The 18,763-nt window shown below is 41.1% G+C and overlaps 1 protein-coding gene across 14 annotated transcripts in view; it reads left to right on the top strand.

The window, feature by feature from the left end:
* Positions 1–18,763, top strand: part of mef2cb (myocyte enhancer factor 2cb) — an 83,694-nt gene that overhangs the window by 15,303 nt on the left and 49,628 nt on the right. The window contains exon 3 of one of the 14 annotated variants that reach the window (XM_016676766.1): positions 9,859–10,094. The exons of the other annotated variants lie outside the window; for them this stretch is intronic. The gene's annotated coding sequence lies outside the window, so the exon portion shown is untranslated. The remainder of the gene's footprint in view (positions 1–9,858; positions 10,095–18,763) is intronic. 14 annotated transcript variants of the gene reach the window in all.

Here is an 18,763-nt window from a genome sequence, read left to right as displayed (position 1 = left end):
TATATATATATATATATATATATATATATCTTGAATTAAATTTTTAATGGAAGTCTTTAATTTTTGTTTGTCGGCAAGTGAAAGTTCTTACAACCATATGTGTGTTTTTTTTTCTCTTCATATTCTCAAGACACGGTTCTTCTTCTTCTGCAGTTTCCATTTGTTTTTGTATTGTTTTATAATTGAGCGGAAAAGTGTCCGGCTGAACTTCAGCATGTGTTTATTTGTTAATTTTCAACACACTCTCCTCTCCTTGTCTCAAATGTCGCGAATGTTCAGAATCTCTCCCCACATGGATCCTTGCCTCACACAAACCTCATCGTCGTTTCTTCATAGGAGCCTAAAATCACGCCACACAAAAAAGAACTTAAAGAAGTGTCAGTAATCTAAATAAACAATTCACTTCTTGGATGTGTTGAATGCATACATTTGAATATGTCCTGGTTTTTGCATAATAATCCAAAGCATTCTTCTGTCTCTATCTAGTAATTAGCAGTGACGTTCAGCAACTTTCTCTGTATGTTGTGAGTGGATGGATGGGGTGAGGGTGGTGGGGGTGTATGGGTGTGTTCGCTGGGGTGTTAAAGATCACAGAGGAATATATCAGCCTTTGATGTTTAATTGTATTGTAAAACACACTTTAGAATATTTCTGCATAAAGTAGACTTCTGGCTGTGCTGTGCTTTGTGTTTGCTGTTCTGTGTTTTGTGTGTTTGTCTGTCTGTATGTGTGTATGGGTGTCTGCGCAAGCGCGTGTTCGACTTTGCGTCTTGTCTCCGCGTGTTTATGCATCAGAATGTTTGTGCCTTTTTTTTTTTTTTGTCTTAGTTTTGCGAGGTTGTTGTTGGTGTATATTCAAATCAAAAAGCGTGTTGTTGTTTTTTCTTTCTCCCCTTTCTTCTCACGCTGAAGAGAAAATGATTTGATGTCTGGGATGATGGAGCAGTCTGGAAAACAGTGTCAATGCGAGGGGCTGATAAGGCAGACTGAGAAGACTGATGCTGATGAAAACAGACACAAACAGACGCGTTTGAGGTTAGTTAGGAGTTGAGCAACAAAACCTTCGGCCTCCGCTCAGGTGCACGTCGTGAAAGAGCGATGCCTTCGTGATGTCATCCTTAGCACCCCGATCTAGATGAACAGGATGTCCTGCCTTCTTCATCCTGTTTCCTGTTTCCTGCCTGCACTGTTGGTCATTATTAAAGCAGCTGCCTGCTGGGTGGTCTGCGCTCGGCAGTGCTGACCACACAATCATATCGTCAGCTGCAGCCCACCTAACGAGACGCTCGAGACACCTCACCATACTTGAGGCCAGCTCCCTGAAATATTTGGACAGTGAGAATCTTGGGAGGTAAAAAAAAAAAAAAAAAAATATTTTTTTTTTTTTTTTTTTTACACACCACCAGCATTAAAATTCAAATCAGCATCGTGGTCAGATGAATGTGGAGAATTATTGATCAATGTCTCTAAAAAAACCTCTGAGGGAAATAAAAAAAAAAAAAAAAAAATCAAAAATAGTGGGAGTGAATGATAAGTTATAGAGAAATATTTAGAGTAGAGGAGATGTAGGGTTTCTTTGTTTAAACACATCTTACTGAAAGCCTCGATATCAATACTGAAATGATAAAGTCAAATGTAAATAAGAACAAAACTGTTTATACATTAGTTCGTATGGTTCTTGAGCATGAAAATCCTGCAGTTTTCTGTTGGGAACAATTTTACCGATTTCACCGATAAGACATTTTTTTGTCCGCAATCGATTTATTGGTTTTAATTCCAGTTTTTTAAGGATCACAAAGGATTAAAGAAAATAAAATGTGCAGCAGGATGTTTGTTTGTTATTTTTTTTTTTTCTGTTGCTATAGTAGTTTTGAGTTCAACCGATCACGAATAAATAGCTAATCTTTATCTCGTTTTTCCTAAGCAAAAATGCATAAAAGTACATGCGGTTGGTTCATATGGTAGAAAAAAAAAACAATTTCTCTTTACCTGCCCTTCAGGTCTTTTGTTTGCAGCCGTTTAGTTATGGTCCGATATTAAATTCTTATGGCAAGCTAAACTCATCTAATAATACCCTAGTTAATTAATAGATTTAAAAGAAGCATAATAGATAGAATATTTTAAAGAAAGAAGATAAACTTTTGCTAAAATTATATCTTCGTAACAGTGATGGGTGGCACTAGTTTCCATACCATATATTAAATATTTAATGCCCCCCAAAAATTTGAAAGCAAAGGAAAAGCATAGAAGTCGTCTTTCAGTCAGCTAACCAACGGTGCAAAGTAGCAGGTTATGGAGGAGCAGAGCCGCGTTAGTCATTGAAGAAAGAAAGGTCTTTTGGGTCTGATTGAGTGGACTTCACCAGGCAGAATTTGTGTAATGGAAAAGTTTGTGATTTGAAACCAGTTTCTTTCAAATCTTCAGTATACCACAATACTAATAATCAGGTTCATGCCTCGGGCCGATCAGGGGAAAATTGGCTGATTTCAATCCTAATCCATCTAATTGCTGCTAATTGAGTAAGTAGAACTAAAGACTTAATCAGTGCAACTAAGTGTTATTTCTTTGACCACACAGATTTTTTTGAGAATAAGTTGAGAGAATTTCCAGGGGGTTAATTAATGTGGGGGTGAAGAGAAAGAAAGTATATCGTATTTCAAAGAACTGTACCTGACCTTTAAGTATTAAAGGGCCAAACTTGTACACCTAAGATATTTTTACCTCTTTTGGTGTGGGACACATTTGGAATGGAGCCAGTACCAACAAAATTAAAAGAGCTGGAAAGACAGAGAGAGAGAGAAAGTAAGGAGGGTGGAAAAAAAAACAAAAAAAAACAGAGACGTCTTCCAACGACTGTAATTTATCTTTGTCACAACTGCAACATAGCCGAGTCATTCTGCGAGAGTCCGGCGAGACGCACAGAGGTAGCTCTGTGTCGCGGCCTCACATACGCTCACATCCATCTGAAGCCCACGCTCGGTCGGCTGCCACAATCCGCGGCACTGCTACTGCTGCTGCTGCTTCTGCCACCACTTCTCCCCATGCTGCTTGAGAGCTTTGAGTTGCAATACAGAGTATTTTTAGCAGCTCTTGTGTGCACACTGAATTCACAGGAAATTTACTAAGTCATTCTTTGGTGTGAATCTGCCCTCTTGTCATCAAACAATGCACCACCAAAATTTCGGCCATCGGCACAGGTTTGCACTTATGTTTCTCCGTGCGCCAGGACAGAATATTAATCACGTTCCTTTCTCTTTTAGATACTTGGGAAATCATATCAGGAAATTTACGATTCTGATCCAAGGGAACTCTCTTATAAATCTCTTAACACTATCCCAGGTGGCAGGGGGAGTAGGGGGGGGAGGCTCATTGGGAGAGAGAAAAAACAATATTCAACAGCTCACACACAGAGTTCCCACTTTTTTTCAGAGCACACAGCTTAACCAGACGGTGTACGGCCAAAGTCCACAGAACTGTTCCTTTCCACTGTCATCTGTGACATTCCCAACCAAAAGGCCAGCCTATGTAATGATGTGCAGCATAGACCCGTCGAGACTACATACATCACTGAGCTAGCAGGGAAAAAAGGCAAAGAAATGTAGGAAAGGAAGTGAGCAAGATGAAATATATATATATAAAAAAAGAGAATTAAAAGATGAACAAAAGCATATCAGAATTCAAACTTTATAAGCACAACAGCATACAGCGATATGGAAGTACCCTGAGGGTGGGGAAGAGCTAAGCGACGCCTACCGCCCACTCCTGTTTCTTTTTTCTTCTTCCTTTTTCTAAAAACTTTCTTTTTTCTTCTTTTTTTTTTTTTTGCCTGACTCCCTCTGCCCCTTGATGTATGGCTTTTTCCTTACAGTGGCTCTTCCAAAGTGCAGCTCGTGATGTCATTAATTTTATTCATACTTTATAGATGCTCTGTCTGGGAAAAAAAAGAAAAAAAAAAAGAAAGAAAAAAGATAGAAAACGAAGAGGGACGAGGCGAGAAGAGAGTGAAGAAGATGGAGAGAGAGAAACTGAAAGAGAGAGGAGAGGAGATGGCGTTGGAGAAGGAGATTTTCAGTGCAGTTGCATGTATAATAAATGAGGGGGGCACTTTGTTTGAAACTCCAGTCCGAGTGCTTTGCTTCAAGGTTTGCCAGGCCAGAGCAGGGTGGGTCGGTAGGTGGTGGGGGGCGCTTGTGGTCTCACAACAGCCACTTTCTTTATCCTGCCAGCAGATGCTTTCACCTGGCACTGCGGTTGGACCTGGTGGAAAAACAAACAGCCTTCTTTATTTGGCGGAGAGAGATATGCACAGAGTAGTGACAATGGAGCAGGGGATTGACTGAAAAAGGGTGAGGACAGGGTGAGGGAGAAGGAAAGAGATGAATTCGTGTAAGAGCGCCATTTGCAGTGACAGGCCAGACGATCCTGAGGAGAATACTGGCACCTGGCCCACACTTCCTAAACAGTCCTGCTACTAAAATAGTTCAGCCTTGGTATTGACTTTTCTCCCCTATGTTTGTGTGTGTGTGTGTGTGTGTGTGTGTGTGTGTGTGTGTGTGTTTGCGTGTGCACGTTTGCTGAATAGGACAACGTAGATGGTTTCATTGTCTTGTGAGGACTTTTTCGCTTTCAGCTGTTTACATGCATGGGTATTTTTCAGCTTCCTGTGTGTTTGTGTTCGGAAAGCATAAAGGGAGTCTTTATTTGTCCCCTCTGTCATCGTTGCTGATAAAAATGGCCTCTGTCTTTATTTTTGGCCAGGCGCTGGACTCACGGTTTTATAAATAGCCGAGGAAGTGCGGGGGGATACCTGTCGTGGCTCCAGCCTCCCCTTCCAGTCGAGACCCAGTTCCCCCACGTCACATCCATCCACTGCCGGCCCACTTTGAGCAGTCCCCTCCAACCCCACCCCATCCCATCTCCTCTCAGGGGCCAAGCAAACAGGATGGCATGCCGATTGGGAGTGTGAGAAAGTACCGAAAAACATTGAAGGACTTGAAGTTAGGCCTGAAAAGCCTTAGTTAACTCTGATATAACATAGAAACTAAAAACTTCTAAACTAAAAAGTTTAGAAAATTGAAGGTAGGTTTTGTAAATTAGAAAAAGCCCATGTTGCTGTAAACTTGAAGAAAAAGGGAAAAAAAAAAAGCTCAGCGCTGTAGCATGCTAACAACTAGCCAGATGGAACCCCATTTTAATTACGTTTTTGTTTTTTCAACTCAAAACAACTAAAGTTGCTACATCTTATATTCACAGCTATTAACCATACTTCCAGAAGAGACTGTGGTTTTCCAGGTCTCATACTGGTGTGGAACTGGCATGGTAAGGCTGGATTGATACAGCCAGTAAACTCCTATAACAGCTTTACCATAGTAAGAAGGATGTTTTTCACCTGAGAAAACATTAAACTAAACAGTCTTCTATGAAATACCAGTCGGTTAATTTTCCTCAATAGTGTCTTACCTGATTTTAAGATATTAAAATTTCATACGATCAGCTAAATGGGGGTACAAGGAAACAACAAAAAGCCATTTTATGCTATTGGAGTAGAACGGCCATAAAACACGTTACTCTCTATTCTTTACTATCTAACATTTATTTTTTAAAGGGATTATTCTTAGTCAAACTGACTTTTCTGTCTTTATTATGCGGGCAAATGGCAGTCTTCTTGGTTAATCCCGTTATTCTTCAAAGAGCACCACTTCTCGACCATGCCATCTAATTGTTGAAGCCACATTATCACCCTCTGCAGCTCTTTTTTTTTAACAAAAAAAAGAAACGAGTGTCATCTTTTCTGCATCCTAGCCCAAGATATTATTCTCCAACTAAATGACTGACACTCTGCATCTTGGCCCTCATAATAGGGGCTTCATAATCATGTTATGAGTGGGCCAGAAAGAGAGAGCGAGTCTTTGCAAAGCACTATGCTGCCCTTGGTGGACTGTCTCTTTACACTGGAAATGAAGAGTGCTACCCCACAGCCCCCATTTTCTCTGTGCAGGGAATTGTGCCTCCTCCTTTTAATGTGTTTTTTGACAGCTTAATATGATAACCAGGCTACTTGTTAAAGAAACCTTAGATTATTCTCATAGCAAGAACATGTTTTTTTTGTTTTTTTTTGTCCCTTTCCCATGTTCTTCAAAATGCTGCTCCACAAACTGTCGATGACCCAGTTCTGAAGAGGTGGTCGAAAACAAGTAAGAGCAAAAAAGCAAATAGCACAGGGAGAAGGAAGAGAGGTAGGGGAAGGAGGTACTCTTGGGAAGTTAACTCAGGTGCTTTTCTTTCTTCTATCTCCTTCTTGCTTCCTCTTAAACTGAGCGACCTGCCTTGTGGGTCTCCTCTTCCCTGTAGCCTAATCGGAAGAGAAACGCTGGGAACGATAATGGGGATTAGCTTGCACAGCTCGCCGGTTCCCCCTCGGTTAAGTACACGTGTAATGAGTTGTTTATTTGGGATAATGCTCAGTAGGTGCAACAGAAGCCCAGTGCCGCTCACCTCCCTACTCTCCGTTTCACACATACACACTCAAGCGTGCAAACACACACGTATTGGCATGTACACGCATGGGGCACACATGCATTGTGTAAACCAGAAATGTACCTGGTGTGAATTGTGATGCGTACAGACATGGACCAACTTTAAATAATAATTCACACATGATCATTCTTTTGAGCCCCGGTAAAATCAACTTCCAACAAAAGAAATAAAAATTCAGCAACGTGTTCAAAGTTCTACTTTAAATGATTACAAGAAAGTCAGACTCTTTCAAAGTAAAATGACAGCAAAAGAGATATAAACATATGCACAGTAGCCCCATGTATAGTTTTGAAATGTGCCATAAATATTGCATGCAGATTCATGCCCAGACTGGGTTCAGACTTAGGGTAGACAAAATCCATTTTTGTTTGTAATCCAGTTTTGGAAAAAAAAAAGATATATATATATATATGATCTGCAATTTAGATCAAAAATCCATTTTCTTTTACTTAGGCTGTTTCTAAGTAAAACTTAAACAAAAAACAGAAAACAGAAAAATGGTGGTTGTTTTCTTCTATTGATTTCCATGCGTAAACTATATTTTTATGTTTGGAGCAAAACAAACATTTCAGTTTGGACTCGGTTTATATTCAGCAACACCCCTGATTTCCACTAATACACCAACCCTTACAAATTCCCACAGACAGCTGTGATGCAGGTCACTTGGTAAGGAGAAAAATGGGCAGTTTGTATTTGGAGGACTGAGTTAAGGGGGTGTGTGTATAAGTATTCCTGTGTGCGAGCGCTCATGGATGTTCTCAGGCCTTCTGGGGGTCAAAAGGCCGGGGAATTTTTCTTAGGGTGAGGAGAAGGGGAAGGAATTGAATGATATGAGAAAAAAAAAATTAGGAGGGAAAAGAACCAAAAGGAGGAAAGGGGGATATGTTGTGTGCCCACCAGCCTCTGCTTCTGTCTGTTGCTCTTGCGTACGTACATGAACTGGGAAAAACTGTGTTGCTTAGTGTATGGGACGTGCTCTGCTATCATTGATAGGGGGGTGTCGGGTGGCGGTGGTGGAGGGGGGTTGCAGGCGAGGTTATGTGAACAGTGCAGCTGTGCTCGCAGCAGAGGGATTTGAGTGGAGAGTTGAGGCGAGGGCGGGAGCTGGGGGGGTGGAATCGAGGCACCCAGGTCCTTCACTGAACCACTAGATTGTGAAGCAGATGAGAAAAGAAAAATTCAACATTGCAGCAACTTGCCGCTGCCCCCTCCGTGCACTGATATTCCATTCCTCCTTTGCTCCCCCACTTTGGGCCTTCCTATCCCAAATAGGAAAAAATAAATAAATGATGATGGATGCTCGATGGCAAGGATAAGAGTGCCAGAGAAAGAAAGAGGAGGAAAAAAGAAACAGTTATGATTTATATACAGCGCTCATCAGCCAAAGGAGCTTTTCCTCTGTAATAATCATGATTATAATTTAGATTTTGTCGTCTTTTAGCATAGGGGATTTCCCCGCAACGCTAGTGTTTGAGTGAGATTTTGAAATCTCTCAAATTTGTTGAAAGATCCCTCCCTGCCAGTGAACGATTTCTTCGCCCAAGAAGCCGGATCCACCACATAGCGAAGGATGGTGGGGCATACGAAAAACCCAAAACTCGCTTGTCAGTCCATGTGATCAGTCGCTGTAGAGACAGGGGGGAGAGAGAGAGAGAGATAGAAAGAGAGAGAGACAAGGCAGAGGTGGCTGAGAGACGACAGAACACAGAATGGCATCGGTGCGCGATGCTAATGCATTCAGCCTGCCACCGTATCCAACAACAAGGCAAAATATCACACGACTCACTTCACAAGATGTTCCTACAACAACAACAACAGCAACAGACACGTAAAAGATTGCGCGCTCGTAGAGGCACGCACACACACACACACACGCGCGCGCGCGCGTTTTAAAAACCAACCATGAGGAACACGATTTGAAAGCAAACAAACAAGTCACAATGTAAGGAACTTGTCTACGACGTTGTGACAGAAAAATAAATGCAAAAACACAAAAAAAGGGGAAAAAAAACCTTTTGTTTCATGAGAAAGGAGTTTAAATGCAGGGGTGCAACCACACGTTTACATTTTGAGATGAAACTATAGTTTAGAGCAAAAAAAAAAAAGTAGAGGTTGTTGGCGTATTCCTGTAGAAATGGTAAGTGTTGGGCTAAAAATAGAGTGTGGTGAAACAGTAGTAGCTTTGGCATGAGGGGGGGTTGATACAGCAGCCTTCATTGTAGCCACATCTTTAGAGTAAAGGCACTCTGCCAGAGCTTGTAGATTCAAAGCAGTAATTTAATATTTGTTTGTCTCTATTATTTCAATCTTCCCCTTTCTCCTTCCCCAACTCTCTCTTTCCTAAAGGGTGGGAGGTGAGGGGGGTGAGTAACAGCGCGCTTTATCAGATTACTGGGTCTGAGGTCTCTTTTAAACCTCTTTGCCATCTTGATGTTGTGCAGCTGTGCAGACTCTTTAATCACACGCTATCTTTTTTCACTCACCCTCTCCTCCTTCTCCTCCCTTCTTCTTGTCCTCCCTCCCTCCCCTAACATATGTTAATTGGCTGCTTTCTGTGACAAATTACGAGCGCTCACTTTGATGAGGTCGGGTTGTGATGGCGCTGGGAGTGGAGTACAGTGGGGCTGCCAGACCCTCACCAGTTCACCAGTCGCCCCCACCCCCCGTGCCCTCCCTCCATAACCACTCCAAAAAGGAGCGCGGCACCCAGCCGATGAGTAATGATAGGCTTGGACTCGGTCTGGCCTGGCTCGAGCCTTAGTGGGGGCCACTCCCCTAAACAGAGGCTGATCTGTAGGTACCGTATGCCGCCACACGCCCTCCGCACGGCATGCACAACCTTTCGCCTCATGCAGTTCGCCACTGACTCTCCTCAGGGAACTGTAACACTCTAAAAGCACCATGCTTTCTTTTAGCAGACTCAGTTTGACATTATCTACAGCAAAGATTTTTAACGCAATTATTTTATTGCCTTATTTTGGGTTTGTGGCCAAATTGATCTGAAATAACCCTTGAGAATAACACAATTTGTAGACATAATGCTCCCACCTTACATCTTGAGTTTACGCTGGTTGGTGTGTGTGCGTGCGTGCGTGTGTGTCTGTGGTGAGGGGACATTGCCTGGAAGCATTAAACCAGCATTTCTTAAACAAACAATTTCAGTGGACCAATTTCTTTTTAATGATGCTCATCGTCAACAGGGAAACAATGTTCACAATAATCAGCTCAATCATTTGCTGTTGAAAAAAACAAACCCTCTCAACTGGTTCTTTTGCTCTTCCTCTGCCTCACAATCCCCTCTCTGCCTACTCTGCGATCTAGGTTACTTGGTTTCCTAGTGGAGCACAGGGACCAGAGGAGGGGAAAAAAAGGAAAATCAGAAGGTCGAATCTATGAAGGACATCCTTGTTGAAGTGTGCAACCTTCTACTTCTCTGCAAATTACCCACACACTGTGCATAGACTGAAAGCCGAGTGGCGGCACTCTTTTCAACTCGGCAAGGCTGCGACCGATCGGCTCCAGGCAAAGCTGTAATGGTGTCCCAGTGGCAGAAAGAGGTATCACTTGATTTCACTGCTACATTAAGATGGTCATAACTTCAGAAATAATCAATTTACATCATAGATTCACGGTAGAAACCAAACTTGCTGATGCAGCCCAGCAAGAAAGATTAGTAAATTCCACAACTTCCTCATAGATCTGCTAGTCTACACTAGCTGATATTTAACTAGTCAACCCAAAAACAGGAAATATGCCCTTCTTCTTTTAGCAAGCATGCAAATCAGATAACAGCCCACAAGATATTCCATACTTCCAAAACCAAAAAGCAGAAAGACTCCTTCCTCATGTACACTAAAAGACGGTGGTGGAGAGACGGTGAACAAGGCTGCAAGTGGTTGCTTGAGGGTTAGCCATGTTAGCATTAGCCTGCGGGCCCTAATTGAGGCCAGGAGGGAACATTTAATAATTGCTGTCATAAGATCAAATTTAATTCTCCTCTCCTCACTGCTACTACTGCTGTAGGGTAGAGTGAAACAAATTGTCATCAGAGATTTCTAAATGAACAAAGCTTTTAATTAGGGTGATTAGAATACTGTGGCAAGGAAAAAAAAGAGTAAAGGGTGGGTGTGTGATGAAATCATCAGTGGATTGTCTCAACTCTGATGTCTGATGGTGATATGGTTCAGGGTGAAGAGGTGGGGTGCTGAACCCCAAGCAAGCAGGCATGTATTACATCAGCAAACTCTTTTGAAAACTACCAATAGTGCATGGCGAGATTTTTCAACAGACCTTGACTGAAGAAAACGACCCCTACTGTTCATTGCAGACCTGCAGATTGAACATGACTTACTGTTCAGAAACCACTTGCAGCATCCTTGATGGTTTAGGAGGCTCCACAGAACCGAGCAAGTGCAATCTCATTATCTGAGAATGATTTTCTGCAAAAAATGTTATAAGCATATTTTATAGCAGGTAGACCTATGCCATCTAGTACAAATCAGTACAATAGGTCCCTTTTAAAGGAGAACACTTAAAACGTTTTTCTTAAAAAAGGTTTTTAAAAATAACGTGTTCTATTTTTAATAATCTTAAAGAAGTGCAGAATAATCTAAATTGAGTAGGCGTTACAAAACAATTATATACATTTATATGAACAATTATATTTATGTATGTGTATATAGGTAATTATATTTATACATAAACAATGATTTAACATAAACTTTCTAGATTTTACCTTCAGTTGTTATAAAAATGCTGCATATATCAAACAACTTAAAAGACATTTTACTTCATAATTTGACGCCTTGAAATTGGCCTCTGTCTCTTTAAGAAGCTCCCACTCTTTCAGATGCTCCCTTTTAGGACATCATCACAACAATGCTCCTCCATGATGTTGTTTACAATCGCTCTTAGGAGTATTGGACTGAGAAGTAGTTTGCATGATAAATTCAGCTGCACAGTTCCACCCGGTGTTTGCTAATTGCTGCGGTCACTAGTCTGAAGGAGCTGTGTGGTGGAGGTGCAAGGTGCTGGTACACTGTGGGGCAGAGGCTGAGCTTTGGACTCCAGCTCCAGAGCTTTTGGGTGAGTGAAAGCGTTTAGACGCCCCTGAATGGTGACCATAGGACATTCAAGGATTTCTTAAAGAGGCATGACAAAAAATCAAAGCAACACCCCAGGTGTGTTAACCCTCTAGCCCTTAGTGGCTAACAGTTAGTCAGTGGTTGTATTCTCACACTGCTTATATATCTTATAAATCATCCTGGAGGCAAGCTTATGTTTCATAATGGAGTGTTGTCAACCAGTCTGACGAACATTTTTATTACTCATTTCCATTAACACAGCAGGGTAACTCAAGGATTCTTCCTTTACTTTTTCAAAATAAGAATCTTAAACATACAGGTGTCAAGCTTAAAGCTCTCAACTTCATATCTGCGGTTCATAATAATAGCACAGACTTCCTTTACCAGAGGAAGTCAACAGGGTAGCAATTTGTGGACAGCGTTCACTTAGATAAGAAATATACTGAAGTTTTAATACTGTGTGGCCCATGTGACCTTCTTACACTCCTATTTGACTTAACGAATGTGTGGACAGCTGCTTGGATACATTTTGTCATCATCAAGAACTTTTAGCACTAGGTCGTTCTTGAGAGAGGTCACAAACGAACAACAGCTTTAACCAAATAAAGTAAATCAGATGGAAAGTATCACAGCAGTATAAATATATAAACTTTACTTGGAGAAGCTTCTTTCTGGATTCAGCTATATCATTGTGATGTAGAAAAGATGTCAGAATTAATATTAAGAATTCTGTTTATGTATTTTTTTTTTTACTAATAAACAAGATGTTCTTAGAAATGTCTTTACATGGCGTCAGAATGTATTTGGTTATAGAATATTTTTGTATAAACAGAAGTTGTTGGAGATGTGTCTAACGGCCTATGAGCAACGAGGCCTTGGCTTCATTTTTAAACCTCAGACAAAAACATGTACATACACACACTCTCCATCAGCGTAGAACATTGGTAACATCCTGAGACATTGTCATACTCGGCAGAGTACATAATTGGGTGAATATGTCAGCGCTTTGTGTTCTTAGCAACATGACTCCCGGCTGTTCTTTTGGGGGCTGGGTAAAATTAGTGAAAAGTTTGCTGTAATTTCACTGCATTGGTCTGATTTTGTTCTTTTAAGAGGAGTGGAAATTTTCTCACTACTGCATCCAAATCTTTCTGGCATAGAAGCTAATGGTGTACATTTTCTGTTCCTGTTCCTTCGGCAGTCGGGTTACACCTGGGTGCCATGGTGCTGCTCAGGCTAACATTTAAAGTAAGTGAGTGGTTCCTACTGACTGTAAAGTGACATTAAAAAAAGGGAGTGACAGAGAGGAAGAAGTGACAGAAACTGCTGTGGTGTTGAAAAAGTGAAACTTGGTGAAACTATTTGTGTTTATAGATCAGATGTGATCATTACCACAATCAGCACCACTTCCATATTCAAGACCCCTTCGATATTTCAATAGCGCCAATCACATTAATTAAATATTAAGATTATTTTCATTTTTATCTCTGCTGTATCCCTACGTGTTGTCTAACTGCTGTCCCCTCCAAAGCAACTGGAATGGAAAGACTGAATATACCAAAGGGTGATTCATTCCCGCCTTCCTGGGCCTTTCCACATTGTGGCTTGCATTTGCTTCCTCCTTTTAACCTCTTCTTCTTTTTCTTTACTTCCATTTTGTTCCAGTTTGGCTCATGGCTATTAATGTAGCTGCGGTCATCTACGCTTATTTGTTTGTCACTCCTGCTTGTGAGCCACCGTCGCAGCAGACGGCTGCTGACAGTTGAGACAGAATGCCTTTTGAACTGGCATAGCTACTAGTTCTCCATTTCCCGGTTTGTTTGGCTTCTCCTTGCTTTCATGTGTGGCCTCCTGCTCGATTTGCCTTTGGTCCGGCAGCTGCAGCTTCACAGCTCTTGGCCTCCTTTCAAACGAGGAGGGGGGGCTTGACGCATTATGTCAAGTCATTTTGTCCTTGGGGAAGTCAGCGCCGGGTTATGGAAAGATGGCTTTCACCTGTCTCTGTACTGGCTCTGACGGATGGCTACCTGTCTGTGTTGCTGCTGTGACGGCCCAAGGCCTGCCTTTCCTGGTGCTGAGTGAAACATACAGCTGGCCAAACGAACAACACACCTCTGGTCTCAATTGTGTTTGTATCACCTCTTACAAAGATCCACAATTGAAACTAGCACATGCTCAGTGAATTGCAGAATATCTTAACATGTTAAAATTAAGCTGTGTTTTGAAAGTGTAGCCACACTTTCTATTAAAATAGTCTTTCACTAGTATAAAAATGTTAAGAATTTAAAAGTATGCCATTGTGAAATTTTAATCTTCATAGAAACACGTCTTTATTTTATCAGATACACTCATGATATAACGGCAGTAAGACCTACAAAAGTAGTGTAATTTCTCACAGTGTTAATATGATTCAGTTTAGCACTGTTCACTGTATTTTGAGTTTTGTTGTAAATTACATTTTATCTACACTTAGCTGGAAGTTAAATATATTAACTATTATTATTTTGCTATTGTGATCATGCACATATATTTTAGCCATTCTCTGAAAAATTCAAACAAAATCAGAAGTTTGATAAAGGGATTATTGAGGTTCGGCCGACAAACTTGGTAGTTCTTGTCTTGTTCTTGGTATAATAATAAAAATATATCTTCAGACAATGTTAAAATTTGAATGATTTGGAATCGAGTTTGAGTAAAACTATCATGTAACTCACACACCTGATAAGAAATGTTTACAGCTTAAAGTATTTCATATTCTGGAAGTGCGTTTCTTTTTGTTTATTTCTTTTTTCTGCTACTGGAGATATTCCCTATTTTGCGATCAGACTAATTCAAGGAAGGAAACACCTTTAGCACCTCTGATTGTATTTGGCTGCCTGTCACATCCTTCCACTGAGCTGTTTGTGTGTGTGTTTCCTGTCCTGTCCTCCAAGATCATGGAAAGGAGTGATTAGACCGTAGAACTAATAGGGAAGCTATGCTACTAAAACTACATCAGGATAAAATCCACCTAAATTTAAAGTTGACTTTAGAAACAAGACAATCAGGCATTAATGAGAATTTGAGTGTTGCTCGAGATGCTGCCTGTAGCAGTAAATTTCCTACCATAACGTCAGTCACATTTACGAGGCCTTGACAGAATGTTTGAAACGTGTGCCAACCATAGGCTATTGGCTCACTTTTCTCCTTATCAATAGACAGGTGTCTCAGTTCTGTCACATGGAGATTGAAAATAGAATATATGTGAAACCTTCTCTGTCTCACTAATGATCCAACTAAACCGTGATCTAATAGAGAGAGACAGGTGAAGACATATCCTCAAATACACACACACATAGACACAGATGCACACGAGCGGCAGCATCCGAAATTCAAGTGGTGCTAGAAACACACTGGTTAAAAAAAGGAAGAGAATGAACACATTATAAGATGATCCACCACAAACGCTCTAATCCCCAGATGTACATGTTGCTAATCTCTTTAGCTGCTAACATGTTAAATTAGCCCTAATATCTGCTGAGATTCAGATTCATAGATGTCCACCTACGTTTGGGCAACCGCCCAGGTTCAGGTCACTCTGCCCCCCCCCACCCCTTGTGTTTCAAAAAAGATACAGACACTGAAGTGGGATGGGGGTGGAGGAGGTTGAGAGAAGTAACAGTGATAGCCATTCGTCACCCTGCCTATCTCGCTCTGACAGATGGGGAGTATAGCGTGCCACATAGAGGAGTCACTGCCTGTAATGACATTAGAGACACAATGAGACCCAGCACACGTTTTTCTGTTCATATGGCCCGACCATTGACTCGCTCCTCTGCCTGATTCTTCCCTTCCTCTCGTTTGTGCTGTTACAGTTACATGTCCATCCAACCTTACTGGAGATAAAGCCCTGCTGTGTAACAGCTTGAAAGCATAAGCACGTCTATGCACTTGCAAACACATCCACGCTTCTAAAAATAAATAAATAAAAAAAAGAAAAGCAAAACAAGTATGCTCTTACACGAAAAAACAAAGTACAAAACTCTAAAAAAAAAGCTGTGCCACCGATAAAAAAGGGTTCTTGAGGAAAATGCGTGTCAAACACGAATGTTTAAAATGCGAAAACGTAAAGGCTGTTGTGCGGCGCATCTACAGAAAGTCAGGCCGTATTGGGAAACTGTTCCACACTTTCTTTCATTCTCCTTAAGATAATAAAAGGAGTTTATTTCAAGGAAGGGGCTCTCCCATCCACCTCCAGCTTACTCAGAAATGCTTATTTTTGCGGAAACTCCAGTTTATATTTAACAGTATTTATATGCTCTTCAATAACTGAAAGATGCCTGGGCCAACGTATATTGACCTTTAGGAGTTTGGAAATGACTTCAAGGATATAGTTATGTTCCTTAATTTGCCCATATCTTCAGTCAGAGGTGTAATTTCAAATTTTAGAGCAACTTAAATTATAGCAGATAAGAACTTTAGCCAATCTATTCTATTGTCATCAGAACATTTATATATATTATTATTTTTAGTGATCTGGCAGAAATTATTATTTGGAGAGGTGTACGTTGACTGAAACCATACCAGCAATCTGTGCATAACACAAGCCAAACATTGTGAATATTTTGCAACACTGTTAAGTGCTTTATTTCTCTTTTTCTAGACCGCATGAACCAGATTCGTGCGCCGCACTACATAACCAAATGTGTTGCAGATGTACCTGGCATAGAGAGGTAGCTTCTTGGAACAACATCTCCAATTCTGTCATGATAAATGACCTTCCCCAATTTGCTATAACATGTGGAATTAGAGTCTAAGAACAGCAGCCTAAGCAGAAATGGGCACAGAGTGCATGTCTAAGTGTAGAGCGCTGGTTTCGTTCTCAACATTTTGCTTCGTGATTCTCTAAATGCTGAGATTATCTCTTTAGTTTTTTTTTTTTTTTTCTTGGAACTGGGGCTCTTGAACATTTCTTGTCATGCCCACTCTCCTCATTCACAAACAAAACAGCTGTCTTTCAAAATGATGAATTAGTCTTCCGGATGAGTCAAGCTAAGAGTTCCTCTTTCTCTTCTCGCTGTCCATAAAATTTAAAGGAGACGTTCTTACTGTACGTCCTAAATGACGGAGCCACATTAAAAACCAGTCTACACACGTCTATTAGATAGTGAAAAAGCACCATGTGCTGTATATTAGTTTTTAGTGACTAAACACTTGGGAGAGAGGCGACCTAGAATCAAGCCTTGTGGTGCTCTGAGTATGTATGTTCTCATTGTCCTCTCAGCTTCACTTCTGAGACACAGAGAGAAAATGCTCATTAGATCTACGTGCTGAATCTCCGCTCTCTCTCTCTCTATCTCTCCTATCCTCCCCCAGTCATCTCTCTCTCTATCTCTCCATCCGTCTGCTTAACAGATGGGAGGGTCGTGGGCACAGCTCTTCCCCTCCCCCTGGAGAGACATGGTGCCTGTTCAAAAGATCCCTCTTTATGCTTCTCTCCATTTTCCTTTCTTCACTCAATTTCTATGTTTTCCTCTCACCACTCTTCTAGCTTTTCATTGTCACCCCTCCAACTCAAAGAACAAAGATGTTAAACAAGCAGAGGAGCAACTGTTGTCCTTCTGTCTGCTTGATGCCACTGCGCTCTCTGACCTCAGCAACTGCCTGCACCGGCCTCCCTCCGATTGTCTACTTCTGGCTTGTGTTAATAGAGGAATACCATTAGTTGGAAGCCTCCGGACCTCCCTCTGCCTTGCTGCCTTTGGCCGTTCATAAATCACTGATCAAATCACTGACAGCTTACAAATAAGTGAGTTTGTAAAAATCAAACCAACAACTCTGCCCATAACCCAGGACTGAAGTGGATCTCAGCAGGATCGATATAGAGCGGTGCACATAAATTGTGTCAGACGTCTCCCATTCTAAAGAGTGGGAAATGTCGCACAAGTGGCTTGTGATAACGTCTCAGTTTTATTCTACTTTTTAGTAAAACTGCTACTGAAGATTCAACCCTTGACAGAAGTCTATTTATCTGCCTATTTATCTGTGTGTTAATGGCAACAAAAAACCCAAAATAAAATAAAATATTGGTGTAATGCAACACTCCGCCTAGGTTTGGGATTATTTTATGGTTTTGGATGGATTTAGACACCTATTTCATCCCCTTGGTGTGCTTTCTGAATATAACGTCTCAGACACCAAGCCAGGTAGTCACCACCCAAAGTCAGCTGACCTCTTTAGTGGTGAACCTGCTTCCTTGCTCCAAACGGTGACATAGCTATAACCTGACCAGGATATTTAATGGTAGGGCCAGAGCAGATTGGTGAATAATGCAAATAATTTCTAGACATTAACAAACACTGTGAGGTGCATTGAGGTGCACCAAAAACAAAACAGATCCATAAACTTCGGTTTCTTCAGTGCAGGTGGGAGACACCACCCATTTGTTTTCTTAGAACAATGGGATATGTTTGACCTTGATGAGTTAAACTTTATTCCTCTTTGGTCTTGGAATGTCAGGTTGATTTTATCTGACATGCAAAAAAAATTCACTGGCTTGATTTGTCATATAGGACCAGCCAGAGGCAGCTCAAAGTGGGGCTTATCTTTATGGGTTTATGACAGAACTGTTTTGTGAAAGAGGCTACAGTGACGACAAGACGTCTAATTTGTGGCTTTAAGTATGTTGTGAAAGAGACTAGACTCTACATAGTGCACGGTCTCTTTTGTGTCTTCTTCATGTTCCCTTTTTCTCTACTTTGGGATTAGTAAATTGACTTAAAGTGTTAGACCATTTAGGTTTATATTTCATTTGTTACTTTCTCATCTTATTGGCCCACTTTTGGTCAGGTATCAGTGTCAGGGGCCTGCAAGAACAATCTAGCTGGGGACTAAAGTGTTGTGCCTCTTGAGCAAGTTCAAAAAGAACTGCTTGTTTGCTGTAATTCCCTTTAGTTTTTTTTTTAGTTTTTTTTTTAGTCTTGGCGTTATGAGGCTAAATTGGATTTAGTGAGTCAGTGGTAATCTGTTAAGTTAAATGATGCTTCATCCACCACAAGGGAAGAAAAAGGGAAAGGAGCCCGATGAGGAGGTGGGCACTCACTTCTTAACCAGAAGCTGTCTGGCTGTCATATGGGACGGGGGCGGGTGTGAGGAAAAGTGGG

This window comes from Poecilia formosa, unplaced genomic scaffold (assembly GCF_000485575.1).
Source record: "Poecilia formosa unplaced genomic scaffold, Poecilia_formosa-5.1.2 Scaffold5, whole genome shotgun sequence".
In the NCBI taxonomy this organism is placed as follows: domain Eukaryota; kingdom Metazoa; phylum Chordata; class Actinopteri; order Cyprinodontiformes; family Poeciliidae; genus Poecilia; species Poecilia formosa.
The sequence above is the reverse complement of the archived record's forward strand: the minus strand, read 5'-3'. Positions and strand labels throughout refer to the sequence as shown.